Genomic DNA, 24,402 nt, shown 5'->3' with positions numbered 1-24,402 from the left:
CCCGAGGTACTATTTCGGGGTTAGCAGAATAGCAGAATCTGTAACTTGAAGCGTATGTAACCCGAGGTACCACTGTAGTCCCAAACTCCCTGTAACCAAAAATGTTGCCTGCCCTCCACACCCACATGACAACATATTTTTGGTGAATCGTTTTCAGTCTGATCCTTGCTTGGAAATGACTTGTTGGCAATCCAGGAAGCAGCAGTTTTGTTCTCGGCGCCTCCAGACATGTGTTTATTGTGGGATCGGTGCTCCACATGTATACAAGTGGTTTTTGTTTGTTTGTTTTGCAGCATCCATACGTCATTATCGTCCAAACACCAGCCCACATTTCCCCCAAATTTAATCCAGATTATATCCAGGGAAAATCCAATTAACAACAACAAAAACCTGTTGCCAATCAGTGACCCATTTGGCAGCCCACGCATTTATAGCACCAAGTTCCCCTCTGGAAGTACCTTCCATCTCTCTGAAAAGGGGGTAAATTCACAATCTCCTCCCAACCTGTAGGGAGAAACCTGAAGTCCTTCTCAGATGAAAAACTGGAAATGAAGACGCATAGTGTGTGTGTGCCTGTTAACCAGTCATCTTGAGCCCAACAGCGGAGAGCTGGGGCAGAATTGTGTGTGTGTGTTGGGGATGGGGAGAGCGAGCGAGCTTCACCCCTTCCTTTCTCCCCTAAAATTGCCTTCCAGTAATTGTAGGTTTCCCCTAAAGACATTTGGTGTCACTGTAAGGACAGCATTTTTCTCTGTCTGTTCAGCGATTCGGTTGCTTTCCCGGTGCATCCACTCTGCGAAGCCTGAGCCGAGCCTAGCATAAGGCACAGCGCGGGAGAAAGAGAAAGCAACGGCAGACGACCCTCTCCTCTTCCTCTTCCAGGTTTCCCTACCAAACTTCTCCCCTGCCATCTTCCACCTCTCCTCCTTCCCTCCCTCCCTCCCTCCTCCTCTCGCTCACCTGGCTCTTTCCTGGGAAGCTCGCTCGCTCGCTCTCCTTCCCCCCTCTCCATCCAGCCCCCTTTCCCACCCCGACGCGCAAGGGCGCGCGCGCCAAGAGTTCCAGCTCAGGCTCCCAACCTTCGGACTCCAGCCTGAATCGGAGGCACGTTTTTTTAACCATGTATTTCCCCTTTAAACCTTCTCCTGCCTCCCAGCCCTCGCCGCCGCTTCCAGCTATGGATCTAACGCAACTGCATACTCTCCACTCCCCGGCGCTCAGCTGATCCTCATCGTCTTCTTTTTTTGGGGGGGAGCCCCGTTGTAGATGTGCGCGCGCGTGTGGGGTGTCTTTTTTCTTTCCTCCCCCCGGCTGGGAATTTTGTCAAACTACCTTCTTTTTCAAACTTCTCTGGACCTGGTCTCCCCCCACCCCTTCCTCCTCGGATATTTCTCTTCCATGCAAAGGTAGGTGACCAGAACACACCTGGCTAACCTATTGCCTGGCTGGCTTTTGTTTGTTTGTTTGTTTGTTTGCTCTTTTCTTTTTAATTAAACAAAAACGGGGAACTTGGGGGCTGTGGCCAACTAAGTTGCACTTAGAGTAGACCCATCGAAATGCAATGAAGGGACCCAAGTTAGGCATGCCCGTTCATTTCAGAGGGTCTAGCCTGACTAATGTTGGAGGCGACCCTTTGGAATCCTCTCCCCATAAGCGTTTCACTTCCGCACCTGTTTCCTCCTCGAACAGTAGAAATAATAACCTTTAAAAAACAGACCAAGCCTCTCTGTGGGGCTCCCGCTGCTTCTGTTTATCCCATAAGTGACCATCATTTCTGTGGGGAAGGTGGGGTGGTGATCCAGTCTGCAGGGCATGTAACTAGTGATATATCTGCAAAATTGTTCCAGGAAAAGATCTGTGTGCGTAGGACCAATAACATGTTCCCTTTATGTGTGTTCTTGTATGTCTCTAAATATGGCATAGCAGGTATGAAGGACATATGATATCTGACATGGGTTCCTTATTGTTCTGTGGGGGTGGAAAGGAATGGGGAGGGCTCAGAAATTCCCCCTTCCTGGACCAGGCTTTCTTCTTTCTATTTAACTTTTGGCTAAACCATCTCATAGCAAAAGATGTTTGGCTCTGCTGCTGCTCCTACCCCTTAATTTGACTCTGTGTTTAAAAGCCTTGGGATCTCTTCACAATGTTGTTGTTTAATTGGTTTTTTTGGGGAGTAATCCTACAGTGGTTGTTATTTCCTGGCAATTGTCTGTGCAGTAGCCCAAAGTGCTCTGGAGAGGATAGCAGTTGGAAAACACTTTATAATGCAACAAATGATTAATTATTCTCATTATTTGGAGCATGTGGGAAAGCTGTTTCCAAGAGGGAGAGCTTACAAAAAAAAAAGGGGGGGGGAAATTATGTATACTGGCAAATGTTTAGCAGTCTCTTCCTCCCACCTCTCTCTCCTCTCCTCTCCCCCCACATCCTTGCTTTTGTATCGTTTTGCAACACTCAAGTGGATTCAGTTTGTTTCATGGACACAGGCAACAGTCGGATGAGAAGTAGCTGGAGGTTTGGGGGATGGCAGGGAAGGGGGTTGATTTCAATAACAGTCATTGCCTAGAAAATGAAAAACAACAAAAAGGAACCCCCAGCTCACACTGGTTTTCCTTCCAGGCGGAATAAGATTGATGAGAGAGGTGTTGTCTGGTTCTGTTTAGGGCTTTGGTTTTCTCTCTCCAGCCACTCTCCAGTGATAGTTGGTATTAGTTCCCCTGTTTCATATAGCAAGCTTGCTGATCTCTTCAAAAACCAGGATGGTAATTAATGGTTTGTTTTCTTATTAGCAATTGAGAAGGGAGGGCTCAACAAACTCTTGACTTCCTCCCCTCTCATCTTGTTTTGGATGCGATGCTTTCAATTCTCCCAAAGCAACTTTTTCAAAATTACTTACCCTTGAGGTGGTGGAGCTGGTGGGAGAAGCCTTATAGGTCATTTCATATGTGTGTGGGATCTTGGATGGATCTCTGCCTTGATAGATTCTCTGCACACATTCCAACAAGCTAAAGTGGGTTGTGAAGCTGCAAAATATCACAGTATTAATGGCATATCATTCTCTGTTGGCTGAAATGGGGTGGGTGGGCTGCAAGGGAGATATTCCCTTTCAGTCTAGACAAGCCTTCTAGAAGGTCACCATCTTCTTGCAGGGGAGGGTGCAGGTGCACCCTCATACCAGTGACACATGGACACGCATCCTTGTGCGCCTGACTAGCTTTGGAAGAAATGTCACATTACCCCGCTTTACAAAGGGGGCAGTAGTTATCCAGCTGCGGCTGGCATTTGTGAGTGTGTCCTGTTGTTTCTGGAAAGAATGGGGAAAGCAGGTTTCCCAAGCATCTCACTAGAAAGCATGTGCCTGGGCACTTGCAAGCTCAACATGCAGAGCAGACCTGGCACCTGCCTCTCCGTATGGTTCAGAAGCACAACCTCTATGTGCAACAGTGGGAAGGGGCGTTGATGGCTAATTCTGTGGGTGAAAGGTGAATACTGTATGTCTGGAAGTGCTTAGGAGTGGCCTCCCTTGCTTTTCTATATAATTTTTATTTCAAGCTTTGCAACTTTAGTTGCAACTTCACTGTGGTGACGGTGGCAAGAGCACTAGAGGATGCTGCATATGCTATGGGTTTGTGGGAAAGGGCCAGAGCTCAGTGTCAGAACATGCAGAAGGCCCCGTGTTCATTCCTCAGCATCTCCAGGTAGAGATGAGAAATCCTGGAGAGTCAATGCCAGTCTGTGTGGGAACCCTGAGCTAGATGGTCCAGTGGTCTGACTTGGTCCCATGCATCCATGTTTATCCTGGGGGAGTTGCTGGATCTCCCCATATTATGTTGTCTGAGTTGATGGATACAGGAGACTGAACTGGGGCAGAAACATTTTATGTTTTCTACTCAATCCAGCCAAGATGTAAAAAGGAAAGGCTCATGCATGTAGAAATCCACTCCAGTGCTGCCACAGCTTTCTTTCATCCCTACACTTTCTTCAAGGAACTCTGGGTGAAATACATGGAGGTTATCCTGTTTTTTAAGCAGATTAGTCTGGGATCTGAACTTGGGTCTCCTTAGTTCAGCACTCTGAACATTGCCGCACTTGCCACCATGTACCCCATGCAGGGATAGGGGACCTGTAGTCCTCCAGTTGTTGCTGGACTCCCCACCTCCCATCTGCCCCAGTTAGTGTCAACAATGAGCAATGCATGGTGGGAATTGTATTCAAGCAACATCTGAAGGCCGCAGGTCCTCCATCTCCATGATACATACTGTTTATCCCCTAGTAGGGGATTTCTCACCACTGCCGAATTATTTCTATATATTTCATTCCTTGAGAGTTCTTTCCTATACTGTTTCATTGCTTCAGGTGCATAACAATGATTTACCACCACAAATATATGTGACATAGATACATATAAAACAGGATAAATGAATGGCAAATGCTGAGGACTCCACTTTCTGCTGGTTTGACCATGCTCCCCAAAAGCCAGGTGAAGCAGTCAAGTCCAGCAAGTGCCCCTGCCAACATTGGCTCAGAACCACTGAGAGCGAGAGGTAAATATTATCGGTACAGCAGCTGTGTGCAGAAAGGCTGGGGTGCTTCCATTTGAAAGATTTATCAGCTGTTGGGCATGCTTGCAGCCATGGAGGCCTGTGTCAGTCTCTTTGCCTTTAGTTCAAAGGGCATAGTGTGATGATTTGCAGAGTCAACCCAGGTGACACAGCCCAAAGGAACTGCGTTCCTTAAAATCTCAGGCAGTCCTATGATTCTTTTCTCCAGCACATCTTTCCACACTTCTGCTGAGTGTGAAATTGTGCATCTGGAGAAGCAGGCAGCAATCCGCAATCCGGACACACAGCCCCAAAGCACTTGTGTAACAAAGTGAGTAGTTTCTGTGGTTTGCAAAATAGCTAGGTGTACTTCATATAGTGAGAAGGATAAGGAGTTGTGGGGAGAAAGGGAAATTTTGAGATGTGAAAAGTCTGTAAGGCTGTGTATCAATCTGTCAGTATGTGTGTGTTGCTGTGCAAACCTTTGCTGTTCTCCAGCTCAGCTCCTTCTGGTTCACTCAATGAACTTCCATACCTGACTGTCCTTTCTGCTTGCTCTGACATTCCTGGCCTCCTTGCTTCTTCCAGCCCCAGGTCCACTTCTGCATTTCAGTCGCGAGGGTTGCAGCATCTCCCAAGTGAATCCAGATTGGGAAACTCCATAAAGCTCTGCCTGGTGCAACTCACTTTATTACAGCAGCCTTGTGCTTCAATAAAGAAATGCCCAAATATTGCAGATCTTCAGAGTGGGAGGATAAACTTGTATCACTTGTGGATGGGGAAGGGAAAGACTAGAATCTCAGCCACTGCACATAATGACACACATAAGTCATTTGATGCATTTGCTTTGATTTGAAATGCAGAAATGTGGGGTGGGTTTTATTCCTGTTTATTTCTTGTTGCAAAAGAGAAACAACAATTAAAAAACAAACAAATCCAATCCCATTGGACTCATAACTATGTGGATGCAGCAGAATTCATTAAAATAACCAGGCTCTGATTTGCTGGAAGCTGTATATTTGTAAAAACTGGTCCAGCAGCCTAGGGCCTGCTTCTGAGTCTTTATACCTGCCGGTGGGCTATGTTTAAATCAATGGACCTTTGCATGAGCTGACCCGTTGTATTTTAGGATTAAGGCCACAGGGTCTCTCTGCTTTAAAACCAACTGACAGAATCGTGGGCATTCTAGCTGCCTCCTCACCAAGTGATTTGTTGCTTGAAGTCTCACAGCTGAACATGTGAATCACCTGCGTTGAAAAGCATTGCGTCTGCAGTGACTTCAAAGCTCTGTCTGTGATAATTTAACTGTTTATCAGATGGCTGTTCCACACATGCTGGTCTCCCTTTGATGTTGCACTTGTTGCATTATGAATGTGCATGTGCAAACTTGTCATCACTTCCCCGTCCAAAAAATGACCGTAATGGCTCTTGGCTTCTATAGGCAAGGTGCTTTGAGGGCTTTGGATGTAGTATGCCTTTCATTTTGGTGTACGTTTGTTATTTGGTATTGTACAGTTAGAGAAAGCCACTATGGACATACTGTACTCGATTGCACTTGAACGGGCCCCATGTTGTTCATTATCTGAAGAGACTGTTTTGTAAAGTGTGTCTTTCAATTATCAGCTCCGTCGTCTGTCTGTACCCCCTTCCCCACATCAATTTGTCATGACTCCCATAACCATTGTGCAACTTTGGAACAGAGGCAGGAAAAGAGAGTGCGCATGCACTGAGTTTTTGGGCAGGCAGACTGAATGGAGGTGGCAGAGGACAGGTCAGTGACAGATAATGTGGAAGAAAGCAGGTTGGGTACAAGAAGTCAGAACGTGCCGTGGGAGGACACAGTGGCCTCCTCTAGGGACAAGTTATCCACAATGAGGCTCGCAGGTCTTGATATCCTGTAGTAGCATCAGAAGGGCCATAACTGAGAGGTTGAGCATCAATCACTGGCAGCTTCCTATGCTCTCCAAGCACCACTGGGTTTCCCCAAGCCCTGAGGAATATGGGCTGCTATAGCAAACTCCTAGCTGGCTTGCCCTGCCCATTCTCACCTCCCAGTGCTTTGAGAGCTGGTGCCTGAGCCATAAGGCTCCTGGTTTGAATCTTGCCTGTGCAGATGCACAGATGGTGACTGATAGTGTGGGACTTCCTCAAAGCTAGCCAGTGAGTTCATTGCTAAGCTAGGACACAAACCCAGCTCTTCATATTCCACAAGTTACTCATGGGATCACACTGGTGGTCTCTTGGAATTCTCATCCCTCTTGCAGAAAGTGAACCAGTCCAGTTCTAAATGTAGTGCTTGACCTAGTTTAGAGTTGTTGATATATGCTTGTGGGCAGAGTAATGAGCCATGCATTGTTTACCAAAAGCCACGTTGACCTATGGATAGTGTTGTAGGTTTGGATCCATGAGCCTTGAGTTCAACATGACCACTCTTCCTGTACCTTAGGAACATCACTTTCTTAGCCTTCATCCTCCATCTGTAAAAGGAGAATAGTAGCTTACGTCAGAACTGTTTTGAGGACAAATGAGAGAACATTTGCTATGTACAGTAAAAGCATATTAATAATAACTTTTAGAAGAACACTTCGGGCTCTTTTGAAATAGTAAAAGAGGCCAAAGCCTAAACTACTTTTGGAAAACATTATTTCCATTTAAGCATTGAGAATTGCTTGGGATCTGTGGATGAAAACTGACCTTTCAGATAGGTAGGCCAACAACCACCCAAATTTTTCTTCATTGAGAGCAACACCTCTGGATCTGTCTTGAACTGCACACACTGCAGATGAAGCATCATGTAATAAATCAGTAGTGCTCTCTGCACTTAATTTTAAGTGGCCTTGTGGTAGATCCACATGTGGACCATAACGTTGCAACCTTGTTTTCCAGTAGCCACACACCACTAAAGCCATGTCTGCTGTGTTTTAGCAACAGAAGACAGTGGGGAGGAGGGTTTTCAAGGTAGCGCAAAAAGTAAGAATGGTGAGGCACAGTTTCAGGGATCCTTGAACTAGGAACCTTAGAGCAGGAGTGGGAAACCTCAGATGCATACATGGCCCTCTAGGCCTCTCTTATCCGGCCTTGGAACTATTTCCTCTTTTCCTAGGCCACACCTGTCCTGACTGGCCTTGCTCTGCACCCCAGTAAAGCACTTTTGCTTTGATGGCCCATTATCTTGAATGTGATGATGCCTCTTCTTGGCTGGATAGAGGATGGAGAGGCATAGGTCCGAAGTCACGGTTTTGCCTTAATTGGAAGGTAGCCTATTGTACAAAGGCTGTTTTCCTCTGACGCCACTCACTGCTGCTATGTGGCTCTCAGGAGTTGTACCTGAGGGAATGATAACTTTACTTCATTTCTTAAGGTGTGTCTCAGTTGTGATCATAGCAAGGTTTGTGTATTTCCCCCCCACATCCATCCTGTCCATGATGTTTGTATAACTACAGTACAGGTGGTTGTTTTTTTAGCTCAAATGAGCTGATGTGGGATATGCTCCACTCTCTGGTTCTGGCATTTTAATCACTCTATTAGATTAGAATCTCTCTTTTGCAAGCATTCTCAGGATTGGTTTATGAAGTCAGTATCCCTTTCTTCACACAATCAGGCTGGTAAAGAGTCAGGCTCTGCTACTGTTTCAGTGACTATTTAGGAAAACGTCCTCACAACCTTGAATACACCCATATCTTCTATCCAGGATTCATTAACCTGAAGTGTACTCACACAATCCCTAAAGTGGAATGGTTTGTGTGTTTTGGAAGACTGGAAAATGCCTCCCACTTTAACCATTGTAGGTTGAAGCATCATTTGCTGTAAATTTATCTGAATACAAATGTATTTGTAGCAGTAGTTAATGGTTTTGTATGTTTGGTATTTGGGTTAATAATGGTTAAGATGAACAAATCTGGCATGTAGATGTGAGGGTGATTTTACTGTCTGCACCTTTGACTTTTATTGATGGTCTTGCTGAGGTCTCCATTGGTGTGATTCTGTGTACTTCCATACTTCCAGGCTGTTACTATTATCTGGTGGGATTCAGTCACATCTCTACAAATTATGACTGCATTATTGAAGCCAGTTTGAAGCTCTTGCAAAACAAACCCACTTCCCCTAAAGGTCAGACCTTTTCCCGATAAGGAAAGTGTGGGATGATGCTTGGTAAATACAACATCATCTACCCAGACAACAAACAAATCTGGCCGAGTGTTCATGAAATAGGTCACCAGGAAGCAGCTTTTAACCCAGGAGAGGCTAACTCTGTGTCCCTCCAGATATTGTTGAAGTCCCAGGTCCCATTAGCCTCACCTACCATGGCCAGTGAGCAGGGATGATGGGAGTTGTCATCTGGAAACATCTGGAGAGCCATAGAAGAGCCACCTCTAACTCATAGCAAATAACATTTGTTTATTGGGAATCTCCCTGATTTTTATTTTTCCCCTGTAGGTGTGTTTCCAATCTGCTAGCTATTTGGATTGGTTGTAGTGGAGCCACAACAAACAGAGGGTTGGCCTAAGTATTAAACATAGTATACTATACTGTGTGCATCCCATTCCCTCACTTGGTGAAGGTGTCTGGTTTGTCCAGAGCACAGCACATCTTCAGGCTGCCCCCAATATAATATTTGAGGGAGCAGAAGCCCCCAAAGTTGATGGACATTGCAATTCAAATGATGTGCATATGCTGTATTTTGTGATCGATTATGTGGGGCAGGGCTTACCTGCCCCCCGATATTTTATTCAAGTTGGCACCCCTCACCTCTACAAACCTTTTGGAAATAAATCAGGAGCACAGGAAATCATTGTGGCTTGAGTAAGGGTGATGTTGCCGGAAGCAACAATGTACATTCATGCTCCTTCCAGTGGTGCAGCCTCTGCTTTGTGATCTGACTCTTTTGTGATTTCCATATATTGTTGAGACAGAAGCAGGTCAGATGTAAGGTATATTGTGATCAGTGAAGGCTGGATGGGTCTTGGAGTGGTTCATATTTCTAGACCTGGCTGAAACGTAGTGAGGCATATTTCTAGGCTGTTTTTTCCCCCTTGGAAGGTACACCAGCGCATATTTTCTCTCTTGCACGCATATACAGCTTCCTTCACTCACACGCTGTTCTATCCTTGAAATTATCCCGGCAGGAAATTTGGTATTCTGCACACCTCACTGACCAGCTTATGTGTATTTCAAACTTTCCTCCAGTTGGGAGCATGACCGCTGTTTCCCATGTCTAGCAATGACGGATCAGCCATCGTAGTGGAAATGCTGAGGAGTTCAAAAGAAATCTAGCACAAAAACCCTCCTTTTCGCTCTTGGGTAACAGTTTCATGCCCAAGACCCTATTCTGTACTCTGCATTAAGGTTAGTCTAGTCCTCAGCTTGAGAGACCTGAATCCCCAGAAAGTGCAAGCAGGCCTTTGTACAAGCACATTCTCCAGGACAGTGGTACCTCGGGTTAAGAACTTAATTCGTTCTGGAGGTCCGTTCTTAACCTGAAACTGTTCTTAACCTGAGGTACCACTTTAGCTAATGGGGCCTCCCACTGCCGCCGCGTGATTTCTGTTCTCATCCTGAAGCAAAGTTCTTAACTCGAGGTACAGTGGTGCCTCGCAAGACAAAATTAATTCGTTCTGCGAGTTTTTTCGTCTTGCGAATTTTTTGTCTTGCGAAGCACGGTTTCCCAAAGGAATGCATTGAAAATCGTCACATTGTATCCTTTCGTCTTGCGAAGCAAGCCCATAGGGAAATTTGTCTTGCGAAGCAACTCAAAAAATGAAAACTCTTTCGTCTTCCGAGTTTTTCATCTTGCGAGGCATTCGTCTTGCGAGGTACCACTGTACTATTTCTGGGTTAGCAGAGTCTGTAACCTGAAGCGTCTGTAACCCGAGGTACCACTGTATAGACAATAAGAAAGTAAGATGAGGCTGTTGGATCAGGCCAATGGCCCATCTAGTCCAGCATCCTGTTCTCACAGTGGCCAACCAGATGCCTGTGAGAAAGCTGCAAGCAGAACCTGAGCACAAGAGCTCTCTCCCTGCCTGCAGTTTCAAGCAACTGTTATTCAGAACCATTACTGCCTCTGACCCATGGAGGCAGAGCATAGCCCATCATGGGTCGTAGCAATTGATAACTTTACTCTCCATGAATTTGTTGGTGGCCATCACTGCCTCCTGTGAGGTCCTGTAGTTTAACAAATGCGCAAAAGACTTTCCTTTCAGTGACTACAGTACAGCTGGAGGCTGGAACTCTGTAAGAAAATGAGGGTTGTGTGTGTGTTTGTTATGCCGATAAATATTCTGACCTTAATCAAATACCCTGGAGAAACAAAGACCTCCTCATACACTGAACAGGTAGTTAGAAGATAAGGAATATTAGGCGAGAGGCAAAGAGCTTTTTATTCAGCTTCCACTCTCCTGCCGCCAACGCTAAACATCCTGGCCTGAGGCATCTAGCAGTCAGGACAGCTCCAATCCCTTTTCTCCTGGGAGCTTCCAGGCTCTTCTCCACCTCCTTCTCAGGTCCCATCGTCCTTAACATCTTCATTAGCTATCTGGAAGGAGTAAATAGCATGTTAATGAAATTTACAGATGATAATAAATTAGAAGGTCTTCTTTTTTTTTAATACCACCGAGGATATAGAAATGATACAATGAGAACCAGAGAGATTAGAAGTGTGGATCGGGAAAAAAAAGAGATAATGAGATTCGGCTTTAAGAAACAAAGAAGCCAAAGGAACATTGGAAGCTGCCTTCTACAGACTCAGACTGTTGGGCCATCTAACTTAGTACTATCTACACTGACTGGCAGCATCTCTCCAGGGTTTCAGGCAAGGGGTCTTTTCCCAACCCTCTCTGGAGATGCCAGAGATTGAGATCTTTCTGCGTGCAAAGTCGATGCTCTACCAATGAGCTTCAGCACAACTCATGTCTCTGGGATGCGGGAGGGTGGGGGGCAGAAAGTAATTGTAAATCTTAAGCAGGTGGTGCTCAAAAGTTACAATATCAGAGTAGACATGCTGAAGTTTAGGGACGCAGGTGGCGCTGTGGTCTAAAGCACTGAGCCTAGGGCTTGCCGATCAGAAGGTCGGCGATTTGAATCCTCACGATGGGGTGAGCTCCCCTTGCTCGGTCCCAGCTCCTGCCAGCCTAGCAGTTCGAAAGCATGTCAAAGTGCAAGTAGATATATAGGTACCACTCTGGCGGGAAGGTAAACAGCGTTTCCATGTGCTGCTCTGGTTTCACCAGAAGCGGCTTAGTCATGCTGGCCACATGACCTGGAAAAACTGTCTGTGGACAAACGTCGGGTCCCTCGGCCAGTAAAGTGAGATGAGCGCCGCAACCCCAGAGTCGTTCACGACTGGACATAACTGACTTACCTTTACCTATGCTGAAGTTTAAGGTATGAGAGAAATCAGCAAATAATCTGGGTATGAACTTGCCCCTTGAAAGGAGGGGGTAAAGGCCGGGGAGGAAATCAGCATGGTCATTTGAGGTGCCACCTCAACACGAATGCACCCATTTTCTGTTTCTGCCTGTGACCTCTCTGAATACAGTTCTTAATTGGTGGCATTTTACTGCCTGTAAGATGCTGGAAAATTAGAGGGATTTAATGAAGGAGGACACAGTTGACCAGGGGGCTTGGAAGATTAATTTATCAGGAAGGATTAAGAATTAAATATGTATAGGTTGGTAAAGTGAAAGGACATGATAGGAATCTACAAATATGCAGCAACTATAAATCCTGTGGATGGAGACAAGGCACGGTGCAAACTTCCATGGTAATTTCCATCATGTTCCTTTTTTCATCATCCGCTTGCCAAGCTGAACCTATTTCAAACCACAGTATCAAATGTTTAGCAGGTGCTGTGCCTGAAAAGTGTTAGTGAGGCCTATCATAGCTCTAACTTAGAGTGGTCCACAACCATTACTAAGGTCCAAGCTTCATCCTCTAAAGCAAACAAGAGTCAGAGCATGAGGATTTTATGGGATTTTTGGCAGGGTTCTGCTTCCCTTCCATCAGTGGCCTTACCATGAGGAAAGGCCAGGTGGCAGGTTTTGGTAGCCATTAAGAAGGAGCAGAGACCAGTCTGACCTATGGATGGGGCCAGCCCCAACATTAGACAGAGTGAAGCACTCACCTCAGGTTGCAGATGTTGTTGCTGCTGCTGAAACATTGGAAAGACAGAAAAGGGAAGAGGGTCATTGCTGATGTAGCTGGAGAATAGGCAGGCTAGAGCTTTCACCTTCCACATCCATCTTCTCTGTTACAGAGAATGACAAGGGAAAGGCTTCTCGTATGAAAAATCATTGTGTAATGTTGTGGTTATGGGATGCCACTAAATGTGATAACTGAGTCATGCATCTGTGTTTTGTGGGTGAAGCACGTTGGCAACTGTTCACCATGTGCACTCTTTCCTGTCCCCCCCCTTTGTGCCAAAACCCTTGTGTGAGTCAGCAAGCCACTAACATTAAGTTTGAGCCAGTAATTAAACCACAGCTTCATAGATTGCATGTTGGAGAGCAAAGAATTGAACCTGGGTCTTCCCTGGCTCTAATTTTCACTTGAGTCATTAGGCATCAGTTTCTCCTAATAGAACAGAGCAGAGATGAGGATGATAATGTAAAGCACTTTAGTTCCGATGAGTGGTTCGTGCAGGACATGTTCTGTTTACATGAACTGTCTTGATTGTTCTCAGGCACATATCTGTGAAGACAAACTTTGAGTCCTCTTAAACAACCTGTTGATTCAGCATTCATCCTAATTTTCTTGCACACAGTTTATACAGTGGTTAGATGATATCTAATCTCCAGTAAGCATTCATTCAGGGGTTTTTGTGTGTGGCAGTTATACAACAATCAGGATCCATCCTGAGTTGCTTGTGAGGTGTTTACACACCTTCATTTGTTCACTTCCCTATCACTTTCCTAACTACAATAAGTCCTTTAAAAATGTAGATTTGTTGCACTAGGGTGGCAGCCTGCTTTAATCCAATTCACTTGTACAACTTAATGTTTCAATGTGTGCTTGAATGCCTCTTGCAAAATAGTGACCATATGGAGGAACCTCTGTGTGTGATTCTTGTGATCATGTTGGCTGGCTCAAAGAAAGAACCATTTTGATCACATGAAGTGCACCTGGTCATATCACCCAGTGTATTTATCCACATAAATTCATACTCTGGGATAGAAATATATTGCTAAATCTTGTTCAAAGAGTGGCATAGAAATGTTAAATAACAATTCTGTTTTCAGTACACACAGAGAGAGATGCAATCACTTGCTTCTTTCAAATCTGAGCTCTTACCCCTACCCTCTTGTCAGTTGTCACACAATTCTGGATGATAAAATGCTTCACTGGAGACTGCAGAACCAGGCATATTTTAAGTTGGTACAAACTGTTGTGACAGAGGTGGCCCTTTGCCTACCACTCTCTGAAGCGCCTCTCTTGTGCCTTCAACACCAGATACCTTTTTCTCCTCATTAGGAAGCTCAGAATTTGAGACCAGCTGCTTCCAGAAGAATCAAAATACACCCTCCAACCTTCTGGCTGCAAAAACCAGCTACTTCTGAAGCCAGAAAGGGGCAAGCTAAAGGCCATTAACTACCTGTGATGGCCAAATGAGCAAGCTTTCTTCATATTAGTACATGTGCAAGACAGAGGGAGATGCAAGATTCATGAAACTAGGGAGCAATTTTCAGGGCACGGATGTGAAATAACTACAGGTATAGTGGTTTTTAAGGGAGGATGGAGCAGAGAATGTCCATTTCTGAGACCTCAGATGCCAGCAACATTTTGGGTAGATGCAAGGAAGAAGAAAGAAAGGGAGAGAAATTTTGTTGGATTGTCATGTTCCCTGAGGCTCTTTCTCAGGCAGCTTTTAATTTTTCTTGAGAAAGGGCACATTTGTTAGCATTGCTGCTCCTGAATATTGCATTTTTTCCTTATTAAATAAGGCTAGATTTGCACAAAGACCCACATGAATTGACTTCCCTTTTCTATAACCTACACAGTTCTTTGATCATTTTCTGTCCAAATCCACGTGATGGAAATTTACCTTGAATACATCTTGGAGTATTCTTTTCTCAGTGAAGCTCTTATCACACAATTAATCTGTTCTGGTTTCCACTTGGGATGTCTTCCTTTTCACTACGAAAGCAGCACACCCTCGTTCCATAGATAGGGATAAAGTTATCCCTCCCTGCCAGAGATAAGTGATGAGCATGGGCGGTGATTCAGTGGGCTCCTCCTCATTTCTCCTGTGAGTGTGTGACCTGTTTCATCACTAGGTAATAGTTAGCTGGGCAAGCTGCATGACTGCAGCATCTATTGAAAGTTTCAGCTGGGCATATTTAAAACCAGCAGCCCAAGATGGGGATGCACTCCCCTGTTTAAATCAATTGAAAATACACATTTGTAACAGGGTGACTCTTGACCCTTATGGATTGTGCAAACGTGTCCTATTTCTTTTGTCAGAAATCATGGCATCTCTCCACGTAAATTTTACCTGAAATTGGCTTTTTACAAAAGGCATACATGATCCCCCTCTCCCCCCTGCCGCATCACTTGATCTACCTGTGCCAGTTTCCAAGGGGAAGCAGAAGTGGGAAATACTGACTTCAAAAATAAGATAATTGCTGCTCTTCTATTCTAGGGCAGCAGATTGTCTTCATGACTCATGGTGTTCTTTACTGCAGGTGCCCACAGTGACCTGTTCAGGTGTTCATAATGGGCTTGATTCAACTAGCTGTGTGAGAGGGAGCCAGGGCAGAAAGTCCTGCTAGTGCAGTCATATCTTCCCCTCTCCTCCCCTACTCCCCCAATTCAGTTCTGGGTGGGGGTCGTAAGATCTCCTGGAACAGTGTGCAAGGATAAGAGAGGGGCTATGTACCCTGAGGCCGTTTGGGTAAGGAAATGTTAGGAGATAGAGAGCAGCAACATCAACAGGTTCTGCAGTCTGATGGAGGTTCAGATGTTACATTTTTTGCCCATGTGAATTGTCCCAACCATCACTGAATGGGCCCTTGCCATTTCAAACATAACATGTGATGCCGGGTCATTGCAGATGTTGGTCAACTACATCAGTTGCATCCACATCACAGACTTAAACCACTTGTAAACAACTTCAGATGTTTGGGCTTTCACTTAAAGAAACTTGGGCATCATTAGGTCTGTAGAGAGAGCTTTACAGGCTCCAATCCCCAAGGTTTAAGTCTGTGGTGTGGGTGCACCCATCCTTTGCAATTATGGAACTTTTCCTGGACATTGAGATAATGGAAGTTTCTGCTACCTACACCCACATTATGTTTGCATATCTGCATTTAAACTTTAGGGTGCTTGGGATGTGTGCAGAAAAACCATCACTTCTCAACCACCCTTGAAAGATTTTGACCCTCCCTGATTAGAACATTTTGCTAAAAGCATTCAGGTTTTTTTCCTGATTCCCCCCTCTCCATTCAGAATGCTCTCTTCTAGCATAACAGCTGTTGGACTAAGATAGAGGTAAATAGTTGTGTTCATTGAATACTCTTTTATCTCACTGACTTATTCTTCTGCCTCTGAACAAGACTTTCTCAACTTGGTTGAGAGCCAGTGTGGTGTAGTGATTAAGAGAGGTAGACTTGTAATCTGGGGAACAGGATTCGTGTCTCCGCTCCTCCACATGCAGCTGCTGGGCGACCGTGGGCTAGTCACACTTCTCTCAGCCCCACTCACCTAACAGAGTGTTTGTTGTGGGGGAGACAGGGAAAGGAGAATGTTAACCACTTTGAGACTCCTTCGGGTAGTGACAAAGTGGGATATCAAATCCAAATCCAAACTCTTCTTCTTGGTGCCCTACAGATATTTTAGACCCCAAACTCAGCCCTCCAGATGTTTTGGGACTACAACTCCCATCACCCCTAGCTAACAGGACCAGTGGTCAGGGATGATGGGAATTGTAGTCCTAAAAACATCTGGAGGGCTGAGCTTGGGGGTGCCTGTTATAGATTTCTAAGTTTACAAAAATGCATGCATTGTCTCTCTTTTCAAGTTATTTTTTTTCTACAGATCAGTTCCATTTGTTGTGAGACATTAGTGCTGCATAAAATGTTAGGTTAGGAAGAAAATGGGGGGAGAGGGAGAGGGGAAATTGTGAGTGGGATGGGGTCGGCTGGCAATGCTTCTATTCTTCTACTTAGGGTATGTGTGGGGTTTTGTGTCAGCATCACTTGTATGGGTTCTCTTACTATTCACTTGTTGTATTTCCTTGGTGGTGAGATAGATTGGGGTGTGGCTTAGGTTGTGGTTGGTTGTCTTTGGTTGGTATTGATGCGAGTTGTAGTTCAAAACATTTGAGAACACCAGATTAGGAAAGGCTGCTCTCTAGGTGTCCGTTGCAGCCTTGGCATATGGATGGCTAATTGTCCTTCTCAGTCACTGAAATGTGGCTCCTTTTGTATGATGTAATCACGCATTAGCCAAAAAAAAGTGCCAGCAACTCTCATGCACAAGGTTTCAATTTAGCTGCTTCGAGATTGGCTCAGTTTATTTTGTGACACGTTGGCAGCAATTCTAATCTCATTTACCTGAGAGCCAACCCCATTTAATCTGGTAGGTTTTCCCTGCATACATGGTTAAGCTTGTGCTGTTAGTTGAAATTCTCCAGACTGACAGTGGGTTTTTAATGAGTGATTATTTTTAAGACACATCAGGGCTGAAATTGCTGCATATTTAATTGCTGTGGACTATTTCATTAGATATTGGTGGGTCTCTATGATGTCAGTGATGTCAGCAGTGGGCATGGAAGAGGCAGGTTATTTTTCCTGTGATCCTGCCTCTCCTAGGGGTCCACAGCCACCAGTTTCAGGGCTCCCACTTTCTCATTTTGATGCTGTGTTACTGCATCTTGGCTTTTCAAAGTAAGGGCACAGAGCAGGGAAAGTTTGGCTCTCTGCTTCTATTTCTAGTAAAGAAAACTGGATTCCAGCAAGATGGTAGCTGCATACACATGCATCTTGGTAACCAGGGAAGGGATAGTGCTGCAGTATCCAGCCTTTCCTGGGAAGAAAGAGCCATGCAACCGAAGTAGCCTAGCTGCTTAGCAACTTAGGTCACATCCACACTATGCATTGAAAGCACTCTTATGGAACTTCTAACATTTATGGCTTTCCCCAAAGAATCATGGTAACTGTAGTTTGAAAAGGGTGCTGAAAGTTGTTAGGAGAACCTTAACAAACTTTAGCTCCCTGGATTCCTTGGGTGAAGCCATGCTTCTTAAAATGGGATAAGAGTGCTTTAAATGTGCAACATAGATGTAACCTGACAGTGCAATCCTACCCATGGTTGTTTCCAGGCTAACTGTGTATTGAGCATTCATTGTGATAGTTTGCACAAAATTCACAGGGAGGTTAGGTGACCTCGGCTAGTATTTACTGAGCATTCATTGTGATTTGTTTGCAGGGAGGTTAGATGTGGTGTTCCATCAATTCAATGCTATCCCACACTTCCCAATGCATTTTTCCTGTTACTTTCCTTATTGCAAAAGGTCCAACCTAAAATTTGCTGATAATGTGACGGAATCCCACCTGAAAACTGAAAAGGTCTGTACGCACCCCATATCTACTGAGAAGTGGGGTTTACTTTCAGGCAAGTAGGGTTGGGATTGCAGCCTCAGCAGAGCAAGAGGAACTGGAGGTGGACAGGAGTGCCAGTCAAAGTCCCAATATTTCTTTTCAAGTTCCTTAATGTCAGCTGAGGTACCCTTCTCAATTCAGATGACAAATTTGGGTTGATTAAGTGGTGTACATTTTGTTAGAGAAATTATTTTATCCTGGGCTATTATTTGCATTGAGAAATCATAATAATTTATCTGCTAATTAGTGACAACCAAGAAAATCAACAAGCTCCTTACTTTGCATACATTTAAATGCAACACACACCCCAGATATGTTGCTAGTCTGCAACTATTTTTTTACAGAGCCATATTTTGATTGATAAGCAACAGCCGAAGGGCATCAACACTGGCTCAGCTCACTGGCTCAGCTCACTGAATCTCTCCTAGTGAGCTGGGAGACAGGAAAAGGACACTTTCAACTGATGCCTTAACCACTGGACCGAACTGGATGAGATGCTGGAGCCCCTTGATTGGATCTCTCAGTTCTTAGGTGGTGTTTTTTCTTTTTGTAAGAAGCAGTCAGGAGGAGTGGAGAAAGAGCTGAGTGTAAGAGCCAGCCATTCTGCCCAAGGCTACTGCAGATATCATTGTTAATTTACATTAATTAACATAATTATAATGCATGCATTTTTTTAAACAAGTTGATTTGAGAGGTTATTCAGCTGAAAATATACTAATAATGAATAAATTACACATGATATCTCCATTGTTCACCACTGCCCTGGGATGTGGGGTGGTGGAAATGTTCCGTGCTGCTGGGTTATTAACCCAAAAGAAATATCAGGAGCTAATGAATCTGCCTTATACCAGATCCAACTACTTCTTGCTGACTACTCTGATTGGCACTTGTTCTTCAGGTTCCCATCATCTGCTGCCTTATCCTCTGTTGAATGGAGGTGCCAGGGATTGAACCTGGGACTTTCTGCATGGTCCTAGCTATGGTCCTTTCACACTGTGTCCTACAAGGGAACATAGGAAGCTTATACCATCAGACCATTCATTCATTTAGCTCAGTATATATAGGCTACACTGGTTGGTACTGGTCTCCAGAATTTCAGGAAGGCGTCTCTCCCAACCCTGCCTGGAGATGCTGGGGATTGTACTTGGGACCTTCTGCATTCAAAGCAGATGCTCTACCAATGAGCTATGGCCCTTCCCCATGAGGGTGATCTCCAAACAGGGGAAATGGCATGAATCAGCCCTAAGGGCCAAAGGGTCCATATCCGCTCCCACCCTGCTCCCCGAATTACAGTACGCTGCCTCTTTAGGAAGCAACTAAGCACGATCCTGCTAGCATCTGAGCTGGATTGATTGAAGGATTTTATTTGAGCTGGATGGGGTGGGGGCTACTCTCTGTCAAGAGGGTGCTCTTAGCTTCACAGTGCCCATACTGGTTAATCTGCTTCTGCATTCATGCAGCCTGTAATGAATTGCGGCAAATTGGAGTAGATAATCTGTTGGATGCAGCAATTCCTTCCTTCCTTCCTTCCTTCCTTCCTTCCTTCCTTCCTTCCTTCCTTCCTTCACAAAAAAAGGTATCCCTGGTGAACTGCCAGACCAGTTGCTACCCCACCAGTGAGTGCTCTAAGGCATAAACTGTGTCTTTCAATGCCAGAGGCAGAGAGTTGTGCTCTTCACTATGGCGGATGCCTAGCAGTGGGAGTGCAAACGAAATCCTGAAAATAAAACTGTGAGCGGAAACTGGGAAATGCTAATGAGGTTGCTTTCCATAGCTTTGTTGCATTGTATTGTTAATTATGAAGCCGTGTAAAGCATAGCTTGGAATTGCCAGCCTTCTAGTCTTTTGGAGCTTCACAACAAGCAAGCCTTTTCTCCCAGCAGTCTTCAGCTAACCTTTCACCTCTGTGGCCTTGACGGAACAGAAGGTGGACTCAACAACAGCATGCTGGGAGGCTGTAGGGAAAATCCTGCTCAAGTTGTGAAAGGGAGAAGGGATCTGCTTCTATGTGTGATGTGTCTCAGAAGTCACTGCCCGGTTATCTGGAACAAACGTATCACCAAAGGTGCAAAAAGCAAATAGTTTTGAGAAAAAGGAGTTGGGTATTTTGGGATCTTTGTGGTGTGCTGTAAGAACATCCTTGTGCTTTGATTGACTGGAGGCAGATCTGTGTTTTTTAATGGCTGGAAAATGAGAATGAATGAATGGGCTCAAAAAGGGCTTTTGCTGGTATGGTCACAATGGCCAGCATTTTTGATGGTGCCACCAAGACACTGGATTGCTCCACCGACCTGTATCTGTCATGATGGTGCTGGGGCCAAACCTGTGGTATAATGCAAATTCTGTGGCCATGTGTGTAATCATTTTGGGAACCAGACACATAAGGTCTAATTGCATATATATTTTTTTAAAAAGCTTTTTCTTTGCTTTTAATGCTGTTGGATTGATGTTTATTTGTTTAATAATTGGTTTGTGTATTTTAACCATGCTTTATCTATGATTTTTTTGGATCAAACAGTTTATAAAATAGATAGATAGATAGATAGATAGATAGATAGATAGATAGATAGTGTAGCCATTTAGTGAACCCGTCAGTGTCCATTTGGGATATTTGCCCATGTGTTTCCTAATCCATCCTCACACTAAAATAACAACAGCTTGTATCCACCACTGCGTGAGCAGAGCTTTGCTCTTGCAATGGGACTTCTGTTTCCTCCACCCCCCAATCTTTTCCAGAAGGTCCAACAACCCCCCAGAGCTGATTTTGAGGGCACATGGGGCCTTGGGGGACAGGAGAGGAAGAAGTTCCATTGGAAGCATGCAAGTTTGTTGTGCGAGTAGAGCTGTTGTGATGGATGCAACCCAATGCCTTCTGAACAGGACTTTGGGTGAACTATAAGCAGATAAAACAAGCATGTGCCCCTCCCAGAAGAGAACACACCTTTGTATCTCAGCAAGTCCCACCGAGTTCAGTTTCATCTGCTCCCGTGTGCATAGTACATATATCACAATGTTATGCAAGTTTACTCTGAAGTAAGTCCCACTGCATTCAGTGGGAATTACTGTCAGGTAAGTGGCATAGATCTGCAGCTGCAGAGTATCAGTAAAATATTACAGAATACTGGCAACGCATGCTAACATTTTAATTTAAAATGTAATTTATGCAAACAATTTCAGATCTTAATGTATTATCCACAGGGTCGTGAGAATTTGAAGAGATTTTTCCTTATAATTGTTTTACTTTGTTATAAGGAGAATTTATTTGTACTAATATTTCTCTTAAAATCGATTCTAATAATTTTTAGCTAGCTTCAAATGCTCTTTCAGAGTAAGCATTCTGTAACTCAAACATAAGTTTTTGATCTAGACACTATTACCAGATCTCACACTTCCCAAATCTGCTATCCCCATCATGCCATCCTGAAATATACAAGGAAATAATAATAGACTCAGGGTAGCCTCACCTGTGATCCTCCCACTTCTATCAGCCGCAACGAGTGTGACCAGTGGTCAGAGACTCCTACTCCTGACATCTATCTGAAGAGTCGCAGATTCCTCCCCCTCTATAATAGACCGTTCTGTTAATATGCAAGCTGCCATTTCATTTGGGAAGATTTCCTTACTTTTCTTGGGCATAAAATATTTGCATTTGCACATTTCCAACATGATGTACTCGTTTCCCTGTGTTCTTGCTGCACTTCTAAATATACTGTGCATTTGTAGATGCATCCCCAGTGCTCAGGGGTAAACTCGCCTTGATGGAAGGAAGTTGAGATATAATTTATTAAAACAAACTAGAAGCAGGTATAAAGACTGCCCACAGATTAGAGAGCAAGGTGTTGGCCCCACTGTGTCCAGGCGTGACTGGAATGCCTAGAAGCAGATCTGCACGGAGAACAAGGGTCTGCAGATAAACAGCAGGAGGTGCTGCACGTCTAGACCAAGCAACATTGATTGAACACGGGCTGTATAGCAACAGCACAACAAAGGCAAGCTCATGGGCAGAAAGACCTGGGAAACACGGGGAAGATAATGTTCCGCTTTTAGAGTGGAGACAGGATTATGAGCAGATAAGCTCTGTGTTTTGGATCTTTGTCACTGATAAATCCTCTACTGTTGGCAATTGGATTTTACTGGAAATTGATGTTTTTAAATGCTTTCGCATTGCTACATAAGCCACCCCAGTGTGACACGCTGTTCTGTGCTGCCCTCTTTGTAATAACAGAATGAGGGGAGACGCATTCCATCACACAGCAGACCAGAACGCCATCGCATAAGGTGCCAGGAGGGGGCACAATGCAGTCTTCTGTCAATAATTGCACTTCCTCCTTGCGCTCTGGCATCTAAGCTGTTTTTATGTGTTTCAGGGGGAAAAGCAAGTGCTGTTCCCTGCTAGGGCTCTTCAAACGAAGGGGGGGGGGGGACAACATAAATGTTTATGAAGTGCCCCCTCTGCAATTGGTGCTCAGGCACTTTACATAGAAGATAGTGCATTTAAATCTACATTTTTTTAATAGAAAAAAACCTTTTTCAAACCAAATAAACACTAGATGGAAGCCAACACTGGATCTCCACGAAGAAGCGCAGGTGGTTTTCAGAATGGGTGTCAGGGTGCTTCCAGTCTGTAACTATTCTTTTTTTTTGAGAGGGGAGATTCCATCACATACCAGACAGTTCATGTTGTATAATTAAAGTTGGTCTGGGACTTACTTTTCACATTTATATCTCACCTTTTTCTCCAAGGAGCTCAAGGTGGCATATATGCTTCTCCCTCCCCTCATTTAATCCCAACAACAGTCCTGTGAGGTAGCCTAGGCTGAGAGGCAGTGACTGCACTAAGGGTTTTTGCAGGCAGTTGCAACTGAGGACTTCTATACCCCTCAATTATCCCAGAAAAACTGGGACATCCTGTTTCCCCCTGCAACAGCATAGCAGCCATCTGAGAGGCCATGATCTTGCATGATTGTGTGCTGATATCTCTCCTTGAAAAAAATGCAGGGTGATCTCACATGGTGCCCCCAAAAGCACATTTTGGGGCACCGTGAGAGCACGCTTCGCCCAAGCGCATATTTTGGACTCTGTAATACTCCACATGAGTCATGTGACCCGCATGAGAACAGATGGGAAGACGCATGTCCCAGTTTTGGGACTCAACATCTTGGAGAGTATGGACTTCATGGGCACCAGCCTGCTCTCACATCCATGAGCTTTTGCGTAATTGTGCCTCCCCTGGGAGCCTAGAAGTTCTCCTCAAGTAAACCCAGTTGAAATGCTGACCTTCCCTCCTTTTTTTGTGTTCTGTTACATGAAGTACATGTGCCTGCTTTTCTAATTCAGCCAGAAGTCATTATGTGTTTCTGAATGACTTAAGCAGCTGTTTGGTAGGGCACTGTGCCAGAACCAGCAGTGCTTCAGGGCTGCTGCGGTGAAGCCTTATGTCCTATGCTTCTCAGTAACCTTTTCTCACCTTTTGATTAATCTTCCTAAAAAGCCACAGTATTCCATAGCTGTTCACTTTGCGGAGCAGAGCCTTGCTTCAAGTGAGAACTGGAGCTGCGCAACACCACCCCCTCCCACCTGCACCTATTTAATAGCTGCCACATTAATTTTTTTCTGATTATTTTTTGTTTGTTTCCAGAGTGCGCTGCTGTGTACCTGGTACCAGAGCTTACCTTTCAGATTCAGCTGTTTCCTATTTCATTTCTGGGCCCAGTTAAAGGTGTTCACACTAGTGCTGAGATAGTGCCAGATATCTTACTAGTGCCAGATATCTTATCTGAAAGACTGCCTCTATCCCTGCTGACCTTCTGGGGGCACCCTCGGGAGTTCAGAAGTACAGTGGTACCTCGGGTTAAGTACTTAATTCGTTCCGGAGGTCCGTTCTTAACCTGAAACTGTTCTTAACCTGAAGCACCACTTTAGCTAATGGGGCCTCCTGCAGCTGCCACGCCGCTGGAGCCTGATTTCTGTTCTCATCCTGAAGCCAAGTTCTTAACCTGAAGCACTATTTCTGGGTTAGCGGAGTCTGTAACCTGAAGCGTATGTAACCTGAAGCACCACTGTACAGGGAATTGTGACCCAGGAGAGGGCTCTCTTTGTGGCTTCCCCTAAATTGTGGAACTCCTGCCCAACAAATGGGCTTCTGGCATATTGTACACCTTTCACTGGGGCCCATCTCTTTCATTGAATTTACACTGTTGTGTTCCATTTAAAATGGTACATTATACAGTGGTACCTCTGGATGTGAACGGGATCCATTCCGGAGC

The 24,402-nt window shown here is 44.7% G+C and overlaps 1 protein-coding gene across 2 annotated transcripts in view; it reads left to right on the top strand.

The window, feature by feature from the left end:
- Nucleotides 1-633: 633 nt before the first annotated feature.
- Nucleotides 634-24,402, top strand: part of CACNA1I (calcium voltage-gated channel subunit alpha1 I) — a 293,249-nt gene continuing 269,480 nt past the window's right edge. For both annotated transcript variants that reach the window (XM_077934953.1, XM_028745913.2), the window contains exon 1: nucleotides 634-1,406. The gene's annotated coding sequence lies outside the window, so the exon portion shown is untranslated. The remainder of the gene's footprint in view (nucleotides 1,407-24,402) is intronic.

Source organism: Podarcis muralis, chromosome 10 (genome assembly GCF_964188315.1).
Source record: "Podarcis muralis chromosome 10, rPodMur119.hap1.1, whole genome shotgun sequence".
NCBI lineage: Eukaryota > Metazoa > Chordata > Lepidosauria > Squamata > Lacertidae > Podarcis > Podarcis muralis.
Note: the sequence above shows the minus strand (reverse complement) of the source record. Positions and strands in the feature narration are given on the sequence as shown.